Raw genomic sequence first — 19,290 nt, 5'->3', positions numbered from 1 at the left:
ATTTACATTCAAATGGCATTTTCTGGGGACAAACTCACAGCTTTAGAGAACAAATCATTAAAATGTTCATCTCAGAAGCTTCTTTCATTAGCCGCACTGGTGTTCAAGGGTGCAATAAACAGCGAGAGGAATAATGATATCTGTCTTATTACCTTGTACAAAAAGACAGCAGAATGCCATTATTACAAGACGCAAACTCTAAAAGTGCAGTTCGCATAGAGATCTGTAAGACTGACAAACGGATCATGCCTTGATTAGCTCAGGAGGTGCTGTTCTCATTGCATTCTATTGCAAATGATCCTTCTTGGATCTTGCAAGGGAGTTCAGTTTCCAAATGAATTATAGAAGACAATCCATAATTGCATTGTGATTATTAGAGTGTAACTGCCACTGCGGTGGGATAATGTCCTTGATTTGTCGTGTGTATAGCAAACAAAACAGTGTGATTCCATTAGGGTTTTCCCATAAGGCCACAGAGTACAGAATTATTATTCTCAATGACGGGAAATGATGGCATACCTGAAACGTGATATGCTGATTGCAGAAGATGGAGCACAAATAATAATAATATATGTTTCTAATAATGTGATTTAATCTAAGCATAAGCATTTGTGAGACTTATTTTAACAGTTCTGATGTTAAATGATAATCTTTTTTTTTATTTATTTTTTATTTTTATTGATCATAGTATCAGTAAAGTAAAGCCAGTTTCTGTCACTGAATACAAAATTAAAAAAGGTAATTATGACTTATTTCTCACAACCCTTTATCATTTTTCAAAATTCAGAGTTTCTTCTCAGAACTGCATCACATAAACTTGCAATTGTGAGAAGAAAAAAACATTTGTGAGATTAAAAAATTTAAATTCTGAGAAAAAGACATAAAATCATACAACTCACATATCACACAATCCTGGCTTCCTTCCTTGCAGTTGTGAGTTTATATCTCACAATTATATGAGAAAAATAAGAATTGCAAGGTAAATATCACACAAATGAACCCCGTCCACCCCGTTATATCATGTTCTCACGCAGGGGAAAAAACATTGCAGAGAAAAGAGGAGCAGGTTACACTTGCAAGTCTTCACTTGCAAATCTTGCAATTTTTAAGAAATCCTAACAATAAAATAGCATTAACATTTTGTTGTTCTTTAAAATGTTGTGTCAGATCGCTGTATGACAGATCATCTCTTCATATTTACTTAAAGAAGGAAATAAACATGAATGAACATCAGGACGTATTTTATTTCAACCACAGAAAGATGTCAGTACAGACCATTTTTGAAGTTTAAGTTTGCTGTAGTTAATCTAACCTGCTGTTTGATTTGTTTGTAATGACAAAATGACAGATTTGGTGTTATAATTGGTCAGATTGCCTCTCAATCAAGCTACCAGTGAAGGGGACAATTCTGACTTATTTTTTTGCAATTGTTTATATCCCACAATCCTTAGAAAAAGTCAGAATTGCAACTTTGTATCACACAATTGACCCTTCACAAGGAGTTTGATTGACAGGTGATTGTGACGACTGGGTGAAGGAGAAGTTGGAAACAAGTGCGAGTTTAATGAACAAGAAACAAATAAACAAGAGTACTACACGATGCTGGGAAGACGACAATCCAAGATGGTGGTGAGACGGTGAGTAATCCGGATGGTGACGGTGAGAAGGCAGCAGGAGAGGATGGCACAGGAACTGCGGGGAATCGAGCCAAAGGTAAGTCACGATGCTTTGTGGAAGTGCGGAGAGTGGATGAGGTTCCGGGGAAATACACGGACATCCAACGCAAACAACACAGAAGCAAGAAACATAGATAAGACATGAAACAACGTTCTCACAAACACAAGACATGAGACAAGCAAATATATAGGGAGTGTGTAATGAGTGACAGCTGCTGCTGATGACAATTAACGGAGACGCCCACAAACTAATCAGTGCAGACGCGAAACACATAGACTTCACAACAAAGTGCAAAGCCCAGAAATCAAGGTTTACCAACCGTGACAGTACCCCCCCCCCTCTAAGAACTCCCAGAAGGGCCTACCTGCTGATTGCAATCATCAATAAGGGAGTGATCCAATATGTCCCTAGAAGGTACCCAACTCCTCTCCTCTGGTCCGTAACCTTCCCAGTCCACCAGGTACTGGAATCCTCGTCCCCTCTGTCTCGAGTCCAGAATACGATTAACCGAATAAGTCGGTTCCCCATCTACGAGACGCGGCGGCGATGGGAACCGGAGTAGGCGGATTAATACGTGCATAAAACACGGGTTTAATTTTGGACACATGAAAGGCGGGGTGTATCCTTCTGTACGCTGGAGGTAGTTTGAGGCGGACTGTCACCGGACTAATGATCTTGGTGATAGTAAACGGGCCAATAAATTTGGGAGCTAATTTATTAGATACGGAACGCAGAGGAATGTTACTGGTAGAAAGCTACACCTTTTGACCCACGATGTAAACAGGAGGCTTTGACCGGTGGCGATCGGCCCTGGCCTTAGTGCGCTCCCTCAACCGGAGCAGAGTCTCGCGGGCTCTGGTCCAGGTGCGGTGGCACCTCTGGACAAACGCGTGAGAGGAAGGGACCGTGACTTCAGATTCCAGACTGGGAAAGACTGGTGGCTGGGAACCTAAACTGCACTGAAATGGAGAAAAGCCCCTAGCTGACACTGGTAACAAAATTGTGAGCGTACTCCACCATAGACAGTTGTTGACTCCAGGAAGAAGGATTCTTGGAGACCAAACATCACAATGTCCTCTCTAAATCTTGGTTGGCTCGCTCAGATTGTCCGTTACTTTGGGGATGATAGCAATTTACAAAACTCTTTCCAAAATTTGGATATAAATTGAGATCCCCTGTCAGAAACCACGTCTACCGGGAGGCCATGAAGCCGAAAGATGTGATCTAGGACAGTGACCGCGGTCTCCTTGGCTGTCGGTAATTTGGGCAAGGGAATGAAATGTGCCGCCTTCAAGAACCGGTCCACTACGGTCAAAACAACCATTATGCCATCAGAGGGCGGGAGGGCTGTAACAAAATCTAGTGCGATGTGGGACCAGGGTCTCGAAGGGACAGACAGCGGTTGGAGGAGCCCATCAGGAGGTCGATTAGATGACTTACCACTGGCGCAAACTGAGCAAGCCAAAACGAAATCACGGACGTCACAAGCCATACGTGGCCACCAGAATCGTTGTTTAACCAACCCATTAGTTTGACTTATCCCTGGGTGACAAGCCACGTTAGAGCAGTGACCCCACTGGATGACTTCGGACCTTAACTCCTCCCACACAAATAAACGGTTCGGTGGACAACCGGGTGGAGGCATTACCCCTTGTAAGGCCGTCTTGACCTTCAACTTGACCTCCAATACGAGTGCTGAGACCACTAATTTCTCAGGTAAAATACACTTGGGAGTCACCGGGCGGGTGGAGGGATCAAAAAGACGTGATAAAGAATCGAGTTTGACATTTTTGGAACCCGGGTGGTACGATAAAGTAACATCAAAGCAACCAAAAAAAAGTGCCCACGGAGCCTGTTTGGAATTGAGTCTATTGGCAGTTCTAAAGTACTCTAAATTCTTATGATCGGTCCAAACAATTAAAGGTACCCCTGAGCCTTCCAGCCAGTGACGCCACTCCTCTAAAGCTAATTTGACGCTCACAACAACTCTCTGTTAACAATGTTATCATTACGTTCAGCAGGAGATAATCGATGGGAAAAAAATGCGCAAGGATGTACCTTATCTTCCGAGACAGCATGTTGGGACAATACTGCTCCTACCCCCACCTCTGATGCGTCAACCTCCACCACGAACTGGCGTGTTGGATCAGGGGCCACAAGGATGGGAGCCGAAATGAAGCGGCTTTTGAGGTTAGTGAAAGCAGTCTCAGCTGCATCCGACCACCTGAACGGAGTACTGGGAGAGGTCAAGGCTGTTAGAGGTGAGGCTAGTTGGCTGAAATTGCAAATGAAACGTCGATATAAATTGGCGAACCCCTGAAACCACTGTAGGGCCTTACGGGAATCTGGAGAAGGCCAATCTATCACAGCCTTAACTTTGTCAGGGTCCATACGTATTCCCTCGGACGAGACGATATACCCTAGAAAGGGAACAGACTGTGCATGGAATACGCATTTCTCCGACCTTGACAAAAAGCCTATTCTCAAGTAACCTCTGGAGCACTCGTCTGACGTGTTAAATGTGTTCCTGGAGAGATGACATCCAGGTAAACATATATAAACTGATCTACCATATCTCTCAACACGTCATTAACGAGTGCTTGGAAAACTCCTGGCGAGTTGGAGAGCCCGAACGGCATCACCAAGTATTCAAAGTGCCCTCTGGGGGTATTAAAGGCGGTTTTCCATTCATCCCCTGATGCGGACCAAATGATAAGCATTACGTAAATCCAATTTTGTGAATACGGATGCTCCCTGTAACCTCTCGAAAGCTGAAGACATGAGTGGTAACGGATAAGTGTTCTTTATCGTAATGTTGTTCAGCTCTCGGTAATCAATACAAGGTCGCAGAGAACCATCCTTCTTACCCAGAAAAAATAATCCCACCCCCGCTGGAGAAGAGGAAGGACGGACGAACCCAGATGCTAAGGAATCAGAAATGTATGCTCCATGGCCTCCCTCTCAGGAATAGAAAGAGAGTATAACTTGATACACATGATGGGTTCTGTGTAGTGTGTGACGTGAGGCAGTTTCTGGCCGTGGAGAGCGGAGACATGGATGGGAAGAGACACAGGCAGGACAGGAATGTTCAGATTATGTGCAAGGAATGAGTTGATGAAATTACCTTCGGCTCCGGAGTCCACAAGGGCGTGACAGTCATGAGTGTGATTCTCCCACCACAGTTTCACCGGAAGGAGAAACTGTGATGTTGTTGAGGACTTCCCAGCGGAGATCCCACCCGATAGTAGCCTCAAGTTTACTACCGGGCTGGTTCTTTTACCAGGCAGGAGAAGATGGGATGTCCTGAGCCTCCACAGTACAGACATAGTCCTTGGGACCTCTGCCGTTCCCTCTCCCTCCGGGACAGCTGAGCTCTACCCACCAGCATGGGTTCGTGGTCATCGACGGGACCGACCGCGTTCTCGTGACTCGAGCGCCCCCTGTCCGGAGAGATGGTATGGCGCGTAGGACTGGTCTGACAACCCAGGCGATTAATCTGGGCATCAACTCGTAAGGCTAAGTCAATAAAACCGTTGAGTGTGGGGGGCAGTTCGAGGAGGAAGATCTCGTTTTGAACACAGTCGGCCAGCACATGCAGGAATGGATCCCACTGCGCCGTCTCGTTCAACTGGCACGCCGCCGCCAGGGTGCAGAACTGAATGGAGTAATCCGTGACCGAAGAGGTTCCCTGATGTAGGTGTGAGAGCTGGTGAGCGGCTTCCCTGCCGGCCGCAGCTGGATCGAATACCCTCCTCATTTCCTCCAAGAGGGTGTGGAACGAGGCGCAACACGGATGTTGATTCTCCCTCACCGCCATCCCCCATAGAGCGGCCTTGCCCGACAGTAGAGTGAGCGTGAACGCCACTTTTGATTCCTCGGTGGCGAAGGTGCGTGGCTGCAAGGCAAAGTGCATGGAACATTTATTTAGAAACGTTCTGCAGAAAGCTGGCTCGCCGGAGTAGTTTTCTGGCGCCGGAAGTCGCGGCTCTGGCCGGAAGTGATCCTGGGGGGTCTCCCGGGGGATGGGCGGCGCAGGCGGTGCGATGGGCGCAGTGGGATAAGTGAGCTGATGGATCTGCTGGGTGAGCTTGGACACCTGTGCCACCAGCGCTTGGATTGCGCGTCCGGTGTTAGAGATGCTCTCCTGCTGCTGATCCATGCGTTTAACACTGTGGTGCATAAAGTCTGCTAGAGTGTTGGTGCTCGCTGCTTCCATGGTGGTGAGAACGTTCTGTGACAACTGGGTGAAGGAGGAGCTGGAAACAAGTGCGAGTTTAAACAGTTTGATGAACAAGAAACAAATAAACAAGAGTACTACGCGATTCTTGGAAGATGACAATCCAAGATGGTGGTGAGACAGTGAGTAATCCGGATGGTGACGGTGATAAGGCAGCAGGAGAGGATGGCACAGGAACTGCGGGGAATCGAGCCAAAGGTAAGTTGTGATGCTTTGTGGAAGTGCGGAGAGTAACTACAGGGTGCAGGTTTTTGCCAAGGGTCAGTTCTGGGGAAAAGTTAGAATTATGAAAAAAAAAAAAAGTTAAGATTGTGAAAAAAAAAAAAAAGAATCACAATTATTTGTTCTTTATTTTTAAGTGGCAGAAAGGAGCTTCCATATTACAGTGATCTCTGACACAGATTCAAAGTTATAGAACAAATTTAATGGAAAGTTTTCTCAAAAATATAATTTATCTGAGGCTGTCTATGTGCGTTGATCAATGCTCATGTGAATAAAAGCCCAAATGAATTTTTTGTTTATCTTATAAAGTCATCGTGTGTCTCTTCAGAAGACTTGGATTTAACTGTTTGATTAATATGGATTATTTTTACAATGCCTTTATAAACCTTTTTAAGCGTCAATCTTTTGTTTGCATAGACTTTCAATGGAGGGTCAGAAATATCGTTAAAGCATAATAATATATTGGATGATGCATGTTAAACTCATATTTACACATTTTTAAAGCAGTATCTTTTTCCATCTTCAAATAAATAAATAAATAAAAATGAGTAGAGAACAAATTATAAACTGACAGCCCATTATGCACAAGTACAACACCTCCAGAGTTAATAACACTTTTATAGTCAAGTTCATTTTGGGGACTGCATATTCTTGTCTACATTTAAAAAGTGCTTCTGTATTGCTGCTGTTAGGTCAGACAGTCACTGTTATTTTCTCTCATACTGGTGATTTTTCTGTGCCCACGATTTCCATTTAAGCCCTGCCATTTCTGGTGGCCATGGCAACTGGCTTGTTGTGTGTTCTAGGCTAATTGTAGATGGTTGCCTTGATATTTTGGAAACCATAACCCAACCCCTGTCATTGGAGAACAGGAGGAAATATGGATGAATGTGTGAGATCGGAAAGTAGTTGAATACAGCTTTGGCCAGGTGAAATAAAAAAAAAAAAACTACCATTACATGCTAGTGGTCAAAAGTTTGGAATAATTTTAAGACATTAGTTTGATCTTTGATCTTTTTGAAAGAAGTCCACTATGCTCACCAAGGCTGCATGTTTTAAAGTACAATAAATAAAACACTAATACTCTGAAATATTTTTATTTTTAAAATAAGTGTTTTCTATTTGAATATATTTTAAAATGTATTTTGTTCTTTTGATCCTAAAGCTGAATTTTCAGCATCGTCAAGTCCTCAGTGTCACATTATCCTTCAGAAACATTATAATATGCTGATCTGCTCCTCAATTATTATCATTTATCAATTATTAATTATCAATTAATAATTATCAATTATTGGTTCTCAGTTGATTGTCAATGTTTTGCTTCTTAATATGTTTCTTTGATTCTTTGATGAATATCTAATTCAAAAGAACATAATTTATTCAAAAATAAAAATCATTTGTAACATTATAAATATCTTTGTTGTTAATTTTGATCAGATTATGTTATTATTATATATTTTTTAAATCTTATCTGGCCTGATACATTTGAACAGTAGTGTGTCACTGTTCCCACAAAACTATGAAGCTGCAAAACTTATTCCAACATTAATGATCATTTATTTAGCAGTATAATAGAATGATTTCTGAAGGGTCACGTGACGCTGAAGACTGGAGTTATGATGCTGAAAATTCAGCTTTGATCACAGAAATAAATTCAAAATGATCAAAACAATATTTCTGTTTTTACTGCATTTGCTTTTATCTAATACATGGCCTCTTTAAAATATTTCAAAAGCTAGTGTATAACACTAAGAGCTAAGAAGTGGTAGAAATTTATACTCACCCTTATGTCCTTTCAAACTCATATTATTTTCTGTCTTCAGTGGAACAAAGAGTTTTCTGTCCAAACTGTTCTATAAAAGGAAAGTGGGCAGTGATTTTAACCTCAAATCTATTATAAAAGTGCTCAGTTCTACTTGAATGCTACAGTAGATTTCAAGTATTCTGAATGATGATTGATTGGAGTAGTTGAATATGCATATGACAGACTCTTTGGCTCATGAACTGATGTGACGTTCGCAAACTGATGTGCCGTGTATTTTGTCTGTGGTGGATAGAGTTATCTGCATTGAGTGAAACTTCCACATCTGACACACTGTGAAGCACCATAACAGATGTTGATGTGATGGAGTTTTAAATTTATTTGTATTTTTTTTTTTTTACTTAATTAGATTTCACTCTAGCTTAATCCATCACTCAAATAAAGAAGTCTCTCATAATTTGCTTCTGGAAACTACAGATTTGTTTCATGCATGAACAACTGCATGAAAAGAGTGACCAACTGCTTTCTGAAGCAGATTGTCTATATGATCTTGTCCAAACAATGTGTGTGTATAAGCACAAAGTCACTTTTACGGACTTTTAAATTAAATGTTCCCTCCTGGTGGAATGACCTCCCCAACTCAATCCGAGCAGCTGAGTCCTTAGCCATCTTCAAGAATCGGCTTAAACCCATCTCTTCCATCTTTATTTGACTCACTATTCTATTATTTTTCTTTTCTATCTGTTTTCTTTTTATTTATTATATTATTTAAAAGCCCTTGCTACGTGTACACAGCAAAATCCCCAGTGTTAATTTAAGACTCTGAGTGTGGACACATATAAACACCGAAGCAGTGTTAAAAGTAACACTGAAGCAGAGTTGAACTTAATGAGATAATTAAGAAGTTAATTGAGTTATGATTGACCATTATAGAAGACACCTGATGTTAACAAGCAGAATCACCACCCGAGAAAATCACAATTTGTGTGTCACCATTATAGTGGTCAGTGTTTGCTTTAGTTGGGATCTTGGCTTGTAACTTTTTAATTTTCAAATTTGTCAAGCCAAGGGCAAAAATGCCAATAATTATGTTTTATTGTTATCATTGCTTGACCTTAATTACTGAACTCATTTACAGTTTTTCCTCTTCTTATTGATCATTATCGATTGTAACAGCTTTGATTCTGCAAAGAAAGTCTGTATTTTCTATACAATTATAACAATTAACTTCTTAATTATTTAATTACCTTCAACTCTGCTTCAGTGTTACTTTTAACACTGCTTCAGTGTTTATATGTCTCCACACTTTAGAGTGTTAAATTAACACTGGGGATTTTGCTGTCTACTGTGTTAACCTAACTGAGACTTGTTATAGCACTTATATATCATTGCTCTTTTTGTTGTTTTTGATTGCTTCCACTGTCTTCATTTGTAAGTCGCTTTGGATAAAAGCGTCTGCTAAATTAATATATATATATATATATATATATATATATATATATATATATATATATATATATATATATATATCCCCATGGACCCCCAGATCTGTGGACCCTTGGTTGAAATAACAAAATTAGTTTTCATATCCTGGGGAATAATTTCATATTCAAGTAAAATATTCAGTCTCACACAAATGTTGATGAGACTTGTGCTCACAAGAACTGATGAATCATTTCCCCTCTGGCCACCAATTTGCAATGCCACTCAGTCACTTGCAGAATTATTGTAATTATGCAATTATGTATCAAATAGGCATATTATGAATAAATGCATTACTTTTTCATCACACAATAAGAAAATCACACAAAAAATGTGAATTATTGCAGTTTTTAGAGGATAGTGCCAAAATGTCAGTTGTTCATTTATTATCTTTTATCTTCAACTTTCTGTACCATGTACCCATTTAATCTCTTTTAACCACATTCAGTTCTTTAGCTTTTGAACCCCATGCATAAATAATACTGATATTATCCATATGAGTCACAGGCAATGAGTGGGATTTTATAATGATAAGTCATCAACTGCTATTACTTTCACCCTAAGCTTATTCATCATGATTATATTTACTCTCACTAAACCTTTTATGACTTTGCGTCAAAAGTTTGCCCTAATAAAAAAGTAATATATTTAAAATAAATTTATTTAAAATTGGTGTCTGTCTGTCTGTCCCATATGTCTGTGTGTGTGTGTGTGTGTGTTTCGGATAAAAGCGTCTGCTAAATGCATCAATTAAATTTATTTTTTTAATTAAATTTAATTATATATATATATATATATATATATATATATATATATATATATATATATATATATATATATATATAAAATGTTAGACAGATATAGGATAGACAGATAGCATAATCAAATTATAATCAAATTATAGTTATTATATTATTATAAGAAGACATAAAATACTTTCTGTGCAGAGATTCAAAGGAATTGGCGAATCATTTTCAAACCAAATGCAGCATTTTATCCCACTATATTGTAATAAAAAAATAAAACAACAAACAAACATATATATATATATATATATATATATATATATATATATATATATATTAGGGGTGTAACGGTTCACAAAATTCGCGGTTCGGTTCGATACGATACACTGATGTCACGGTTCGGTTCGGTTCGGTTCGATACGTTTTAGATACAGCAAAATGTAAAAACATCTCAACTTTTCAGAATGCCGCAAGCGCACCGCGGGTCATGTGACAAGAACCAACCAATCAGCTTCATCCTTTCCCGTAACAAGGTTGAGAGCTCAGCCAAGATGAAGGAACAGCTGATCATAGTTGTATATGGATTGCAATTTTGAAATAAATTTAGTAGCAGAGCTACTGCAAGCGATTTTTAGAGCTGCAAATCCATTTATCCTTCGCTGAAATTTCCGCGTCTCATGGAGAGAGCACGTCATTGTTGCTTAGCAAAGACAGACGCCTCATGAGCGCTTCTGCCCGAGCGCTTTGGAAAGGAGGAGAAAGACGTGCTTAGCGTTTTCCACGCGTTTTTAGGAGCGATATGTGAACGGCCCCTAAGGCGCTCGCTCACTCAGCACGCGCTGAAGGCTCGTTGCAAAATGTCTAATGCATTTAACAGACCAGAAATATAAGATCCTAAAATAACCAACAGGTCTGGTGTTTGGGTTGGATTCCCTGTAAGCAATAGTGTCTAAATGCTGCAGGGATAGTTTGCTGCGTGCATGTTTCTCCTTTTTTTCGTCTTTTCCCAGATAGTACTGACGCATATATCCCAGATATTCCCGCTGGGGTTTTTTTTTTTTTTTTTTTTTTTTTTTTTTGTATTCCCGCTGGTGTACCCTGTCATGTTGCAGATGCGACATACCGTTGTTTTTTTATCCACCACTCTCTTGCCATCACCATTATAGCTTAAAGGGAATCCAAAGTGCACCCAAACACCAGACCTGTTGGTTATTGGGGGATCTTCTCATTTCTAGTCTGTTAAACGCATTGGCTATTTTGCAACGAGCCTTCAGCGCGTACTGAGTGAGCGAGCGCCTGCTGAGTAGCCTAACATAAACATATAAGATGGTGTTTTTTTCTTCTTCGGGAGTGTCAGGGGCGTTGCCTGTTACGTTGTTTGGGTTATTGGGCTACCTTGTTGAACGCATATCATTATATTTCTATCTCTCTCTTTTTTTTTTTTTTTTCCAAATATAATTAATTACTCCAACGAACCGTTCGGTATACATAATGCGTACCGCGTACCGAACCGAAAGCGTCGTACCGAACGGTTCAATACGAATACGCGTATCGTTACACCCCTAATATATATATATATATATATATATATATATATATATATATATATTAAAGTTGTTTGTTACGCTAGCTGCTGTCTCACTGCTAAAGGAGAGTCCAGTTCTTGCCCACCCAGAGCTTCAGATTATTTATCAGTGATGGCAAGAGCCTCCTCTGGAAACCCCACCAGCTTCTGTTAGCTCATCTGGACAGTGTGGATTTGGCTGAAAGTGGCATTAATAACTCATGTGCTCAGTATTCCTGGTCACTCTATCAGTCAGTTTGGGGACAGCAGAAAGCTTGGGTAATTTGCTTGTGTCCAATTGAGGATGATTGGACTGAACTCCGGGCCAAATTGAGGATCAATAGAGTGGAAGATATAAAGCACGCTGTTTGGTGTGGCTAAATAGCATGCCAGTGAGCCAAGCCACATTCATTTATTTAGCTCCACCCTGCAATAATCGCTGCTGCCACCCCCCACTGAAAACAATAGGCATTCACCGAGAGCACAGCGGCATGATGGAGCACAGAAGACAGCGTGGGAAAACTGCACCTGCTGCCCACCGCATTTCATCACTGCGGCCATAAATTCTCATCTAAGCTTCCGAGAAAGTCTGTAACTGCATTGATGTGTAGCACGTGTGCTGTATCTTTGCACCCACAGGACTGTGACAGATCTGGGCCACCTAGGACAACATCCCTCGCCTCTGGTCTGGAAGGTGTCTGGCTCTTCTTAACTCGCAGAGTAAAACCATGAAGGGATCACATTAATCTTCAAACCCATGGATTCTTTTCTTGGCCTTTCTGATTCCTTCATGATTATTATTTTGACCTAAATCTAACAATTTGGAGTTGAGAGTGCTGAAGCTCAAAATAAAACTTAAAATAAAATAAAAGAAAGAAAGAAAGAATGAAAGAATGAATGAAAGAAAGAAATAATTTAGTTTAATATGCATATGCCAAGATTAAATGGAATGACTCAGGTGACGCAGGGACCTTGATGGCAGCACGGATCGGTGAGTTGGTGAGTTGAGTGTTGGTGAGAGATGATGATGAATCCACAGAACGACGAACAGGAACGCAGACACGAGGATGAACATTGAGCAGAGGAGAAACAGACATGAAGCACGGAGGACCTCCAACAACGATCTGACAAACAAGTGACGAAAGACAGGGCATTAAGCCGTGATCATGATGATCAGCAGTAACACCCACATGAAACAATCAACATGACGTAACCTCAGACGGGCAGGAAACAGTGCATTCATGAACCGTGACAACTGTATGTTGGGTGCAGTTAAAGTAAACTTTATTATAGTAAAATGTTAAATATATAGTTAAATGTACATTATATGCATATGTACTGTATTTTAAAGCATGTGCATATTATATGCAATCATTTGAATTAAGTTGCAATTTAGTACAGTTTTAAATATATTATCTTAAAATGCAATATTGGATAACACACACAGTTAAATTCTAAGTATATATATATATATATATATATATATATATATATATATATATATATACACTTTTAAGAGTTATAAGTGCACATTTGTACAATTAAGTGCACTTCTTTTTCACAAGAGAACTATTTAAACTTTCTTTATTTGTCTTACTATTTTATTCATCCATCTTTAAATCCTGTCTTTTTTTATTTTGATAGCAGGATAAGCCCCCCCCCCCCCCACACACACAAAAATTAATAATGACCTTTTCATTGTTTTTACTATTATTATCAAATGTATTTTAAATGGGATATCATGGTGCAAGTGTGCTGTAAATGTGTTGAATTTCAGAAAGTGTCAGTGTCGATTTTTATTTCCTGTCCCTAGTCTCTAATACTTATGACATATGGCATGTACACTTTTATATATTAAATATTAAGTATCATTAGTCTGTAGCAGACCATTTGTTTCAAAACAAATTGACTCTGTCTGTATTCAAAACGTTGCCTCTATCAAGTACACCTGCACTACCGCTTTTCAGCATCATTATTTTAATGCACCTGCCTTCATTTTTTTGACATGAAGCTGATAGTCAGTTAAATAGATCCTCAACATAAACATAACCCCATGAAATGTTTCTTTCTCTGAGAAACATTTCAATTCAGGTTGCATGCTTTTCCTCGTGCAAGGCCAAGAAAATGGGAAAGAGAAGTGCATGAATAATTTACCAGGAGAAATGATGCTGAATCTAAACCGTTGTGGGAAAGTAGGGTTCAGAGAGTAACGCTATTGACCTCCGAGGCAGGAAAATATAACAACTGCAGGAATATTGCTCACAAAGCCTAAGTTCAATGATTGCTTCTGGGAGATCATTTATGGCTAGAGAGGCTGGTATAAGAAGCCACTAGGCACAGACGCTATGCTAAATAATTGACTGGTTTCCCTTTGCAAAAATAATCTCTGAGGAGCCCTCGGATACTTGCTTTGTCGAGCACTAAATGTTTTCAGTTCAGGCGAAAGCTAACTTTTAGGATATTTTTATATACTGTAAAATGTGCTTCAACACCTTAAAGTGAGTCAGACTTCACAATGGCAAAAGTATTAATTGGCTGTCAGCTTCACTGTAGTTTTGCATCGACAGTAACCTCTGGATTGCATCTTATGAGAGATAATTAGTTTACCCACTTACTCGGCTGAGTTTTATTTTGCATCAGCACAAAAACTGATTTTTTTTTTTACAATAGGCCATTTAGGTTAGGTCACGGTTGAGTTGTTAATCAAATTGCATTCAAGAAATTTTCTGCAGATACAAAGCAAACAGGGAATCACAGTGAAAAATGCTGATTCCAAAAATTTAATCTCTGGACCTTTTACAAATGACTCTTTGATTTTGCCTCTAAGAATTTATTATTTATTTTGTTATTTTTGGTACTTGCTATAAAGGCGTAGTTCACCAAACATGAAAAATGTTTTTATAACGTACCCTTTTTTTTTTTCAAACAAAATGTATAAGGAATCAAAAGACTTGGAATCAGAGGTGTAAAAGTACAGCAAAATGAGTTTACCAAGTTTACCAGTTCCAATATGTCTTGAGTAAAAGTCCTATCTGATTTTAACAGTATTTTGTTCATACTGAATGCTAAGTGTTGAAAAATGATTTTTTTTTTTTCTATTATTTACAACAGTATCTGCATTTTTTTTTTCATTTGGGTTTAAAAAATGTATTTTTGTTATAAGAGATAATCACCCCCAACCACACCACCTCCACCCCACCCGGCATTCCTGCCTAAAAAAAAAGAATAATAAATAATAATAATAATTATAATATATATATACTTTTTTTTTTTTCAAAAGTCAGCAATTTGGCGATTTGTGACAGCTGAATATACCATTTTGTCTGTCAAATACCATACACAATACCCAGTAGTATTTATAAGGTGCAGTGGTCCTCTTTACAGGTTGACTGTTCTTGGTCTCTATCCACTTCCACTGTATAAAAAAAGAGTAGCATGAACATTCTTCAAACCTTCTCCTTTTGAGTTTTATGGATGAAAGAAAATCATACAAGATTAGAATGAGGACATGATTGAAAAGGGGTGTGACTCTCTGAGCAGAATCCTATTTTAGAGACAAACAGATAATAAAATAACAGACCAAATATTGCAAATAGACAACAGATTTTTACAGAGGCAATCTTTTACAGGTCAATATTCTCATTATAGGTTCAGTCCACAACACAACATATGGATAAGCCATTTGGTCTTTAATGTAACTCATTGCATTTTTGCTTGGTTGCCTCCATTAAATAAAGAAAGGGAAGGAGTGGAAAGATGCCTTGGGTGACTTCTGCAGTCTGAGATGGCATCTTTACAGGCTGGAATTGGTTGTTTATGAGGCTGACAGTGTGCTGATTCAGCTCATCCTGGTGCTTCCACCAATGTTGAGGTGTTTTATTAACACCCTCAGGGTGCGCACCTCTAAGTGCCGGCCAGGGCCATCCTCAGGCCTGCCAGACACACTTAACTACTTATATCTGAGGAAAACTCTTACGTTAGCCTGCTGAAAAAAGAACATATTACTTTATATACAGCAGTGTACAGCAGCTGAATACACAGAAAAATTGCTAATAATAAAGACATGCTGCAGCTAGGATGTTCTTGACATTTTGCAGTAAATTGCATCCTTTTGAATGTTAAATAACAAGCTTCTTTTGAGTTTGATATAAGCAAACTTAAGTGTTCTTCATGGTCTTCTACTTATTTTTGTGTAACATCTACACTACAAAAAATACAATAAACTTCTTCAGTAATCAGTAATGGAGCATAGCGATAGTTCTGGCATGCCATGTTAGTTAAGCTTGCATCAGCTGATCCACGTCTACCTATGGGATCGAGACACAAATCATAATTCCCTTCGAAAGGTCCCTTCAGTCACTATACAACAGCTATCACTCGCTCAGGAACTAATCACACATCTCCATCCCCAGCTCCTCCCAGGACATGGCAGTGAATGTATCATTGAGTCCACCGAATCATGTTGTTAAAATAATCATGTAGAACATTTATGGTATCTGCTACATTTATCATTGATGTTGGTTCTGTTCTGGTTTGCCCAGAACAGATCCATTCCCCCAACCTAAAATGTATGATAATTGTAAGACATTGTATGACAATAGTGGTCCTGACAGAATTATGACATCTTTTATCAGTAAAAATATCTTAGTTTATTGAGGCAAATGTAGTTAATGGTATACTTAATAGTGAGAACTGGACCTCAAAATAAAGTATGACCTTTTACTCTTGTATACTGATTAACTGATTAACTGATGGAGGAAAATTATCTTTATTTAAACTAAGCAGATTATAGCGCAGATTTAATAAGCAAGGCAAGTTAGCATGAGGCTGGAGTCCTATAAAAGCACTGATGTGTCTCCCCCAGGACTGTTGTGTTCTCTCTCTCCATGTGCTCGGTGACCAGGTTTCTGTCTATTTCTGATTGTGTCATCATATTCAGGTGTGTCTCATCAGTTATCCTCCCCATATAAGTTGTATTCAGTTCAGTGTTTCTTCATCCGGTCTTACATCTGAGTCAGTTGTCGACTATCCGCCGTCTTGGGACTCCACTCCTTCGGCTACACCTCATCCCTTCGACCTTCTGTCTCTGTCAGGTTCCTCCTTCCCTCTGACTCTGCCTAGTTCATTTGTCATTCCGGCTCCACTGCGGCCTTGGGCCTCCGGATCCTTGGTGGTGTCTTGGCTCATTGGCTTTCCATCTCCTCCATGGCTTATTCCTCCACCTTAGATCTGCCCTGGTCCCTTCTGTCTCCTAAAGGGCTCATCCCTCTGTTATCACCACCCTGGACTCTGCTGTTTGTATGTGTCTTCCTGCCAGCCCTTTTCCATCCCACTTACTCTCCTTTGTCCTGCTCCTATGTCCCCCTCCGTTTCACTGTAAAAATATTTAAGTTAAGCAGCTGCCTCAAAATTTCAATTAAAAACAAAATGGATTAATGAATTGTTTTAACTCATTATTTTGAGTCTTGTTAAGCTGTGAATTGCCTTATATGAGTCAACATGACTATACAATTATTGTTGTTTCAACTTTGCTATGCAAGTTAAAAATAAAGTGAACTCAATAATGAGCATTCTGTTAACTTATCCCCATTAGTGGGTTCAACTTAGAAATTTCAATTAAGTAAAGTCTTTGACTTAGGGTATCAAGTTAAGATGATCTAAAATGATGTCTTGTTTTAACTTAATTATAAAAACAGACACATTTGAGTGCATAACTTTTTAAAACAATGTTAAGCCAATACAAGCTATACATAAACACTTCAATCATCTCAAACTTGCAATCAATACTTTTTTTGGTACCAAACTTCAGTTGGGTGTGGTCATATAATGAGGCTAAGATAAATAGAAGGATTGTGCACAATCATGGGGAAGACTGCTGATCTGACAGTTGTCCACAAGACAATCATTGACACCCTTCTCAAGGAGGATAAGCCCTAAACATTCATTGCCAAAGAAACTTGTTCACGCCAACCCGTCTCATCTTGTCTGACGGAAAAATGAGGCACACGTCCGACTGAAGTTTGATTGCTTGCTGGTGGGTAAATTTGTTCGTCTCGAGGCCTGGCTTCGTCGGTAGTTCCCCACACATGTGCAAAGAGCTGTCCTCCACTCAATCTGCAACACGCCAAAGAACTTGTACCCCACACAATTTAAAATGGCAAGTTCATTCAAGCATCTGGAATTTGTGATTCATTGAAGTAACTTATGAACCTAAACTGGAAGATTGAAAACTTAAACAACTGAGTTTAAATTATAAAACACATTTTTTTTTATGTCTGATTTAATGACATATATAAGTTATTATAACTTTTTGATCGGATAATTTTTTTTTACAGTGAGCACTGCGTCAACTTTAAAAAAAATAAGACAACTTATTGCAAGCGCTTTTTTGAGTAAACTTAACAAACGGGACCAAAGTCCACCCAACTTAAAATAACTTAATATCACAAGTTGTCACAACATAAATAGTCATGTTAACCTCAAAAATATCAGAACAAAATATTTTTTGTTTACTGAACACAAGCCCTATTATCTATAAGCATACACAATTTTAAAGTGAAAAAAGTGAAAAAAGTGAAAAGTGACATTCAGCCAAGTATGGTGACCCATACTCAGAATTCATGCTCTACATTTAACCCATCCAAAGTGCACACACACACACACACACACCATGAACACACACACACACAGAGCAGTGTTCATCATTTATGCTGCGGTGCCCAGGGAGCAGTTGGGGGTTTGATGCCTTGCTCAAGGACACCTAAGTCATGGTATTGCTGGCCCGAGATTCAAACCCACAACCATAGGATTAGGAGTCAAACTCTCTAACCACTAGGCCACAACTTTACATTATTCAAATCGTCTAAATAAATAAAAGACCATAACACGGGTCAAATTACTTTTTTATTATTGAAAGTTTGTATCCAGAGCACAAGGACATACCAAGTCTTGTATATTAATTTCTTTACTCAATGCATTTTACACTGAACTCAAAACATGGTACATAATGCATGTTAAATAAATCCAGTGTTAATTATACCTTCTTTTTTTATGTTCAGTGGATACTCTCCAAAATGGCACTAGGGTGACTTGGAAGAGATTAATTGTTTAATAAAGTGTATAAAGGTATAAAGTTATTTTAATACATTAAGTAAATTAAAGCTAGTGCCTTGGTGCAAACAAACATACATACAAACAAAAAAACCAAACAAACCAAACACACAAATAAATAAAGTAATAAATATATACATTTCCTGTTTTTGTAGTAGTCTGAATTCAGTCCGATTTACTGAATAGAAAGTACTGTTTTGTCTTTTTTAACAAATGTAATGTTTAGTAAGAATGATTGAGTAGTTCATTGCTGGTTTTATGTTGTTTCATAAAATCCTATGAAAAGTCTTTCATGATAAATAGGTTTATAGTTCTTGTTATGTTTTCTGCTGAGTTCAGCACTGTAAATATTGGCTCAGCAACAAAACTCTATTTGCAGTTACAATTCTGCTATGCAGCACCATATTGCTAATACATGCAGTGTAAATACTTTAGCCTGTTTATATGGGTGCCTCATAAATATGTGCTGCTCTTGTGTGATCGTATTACA

This window comes from Carassius gibelio, chromosome B15 (genome assembly GCF_023724105.1).
Source record: "Carassius gibelio isolate Cgi1373 ecotype wild population from Czech Republic chromosome B15, carGib1.2-hapl.c, whole genome shotgun sequence".
In the NCBI taxonomy this organism is placed as follows: domain Eukaryota; kingdom Metazoa; phylum Chordata; class Actinopteri; order Cypriniformes; family Cyprinidae; genus Carassius; species Carassius gibelio.
This window is presented reverse-complemented; position numbering follows the sequence as displayed.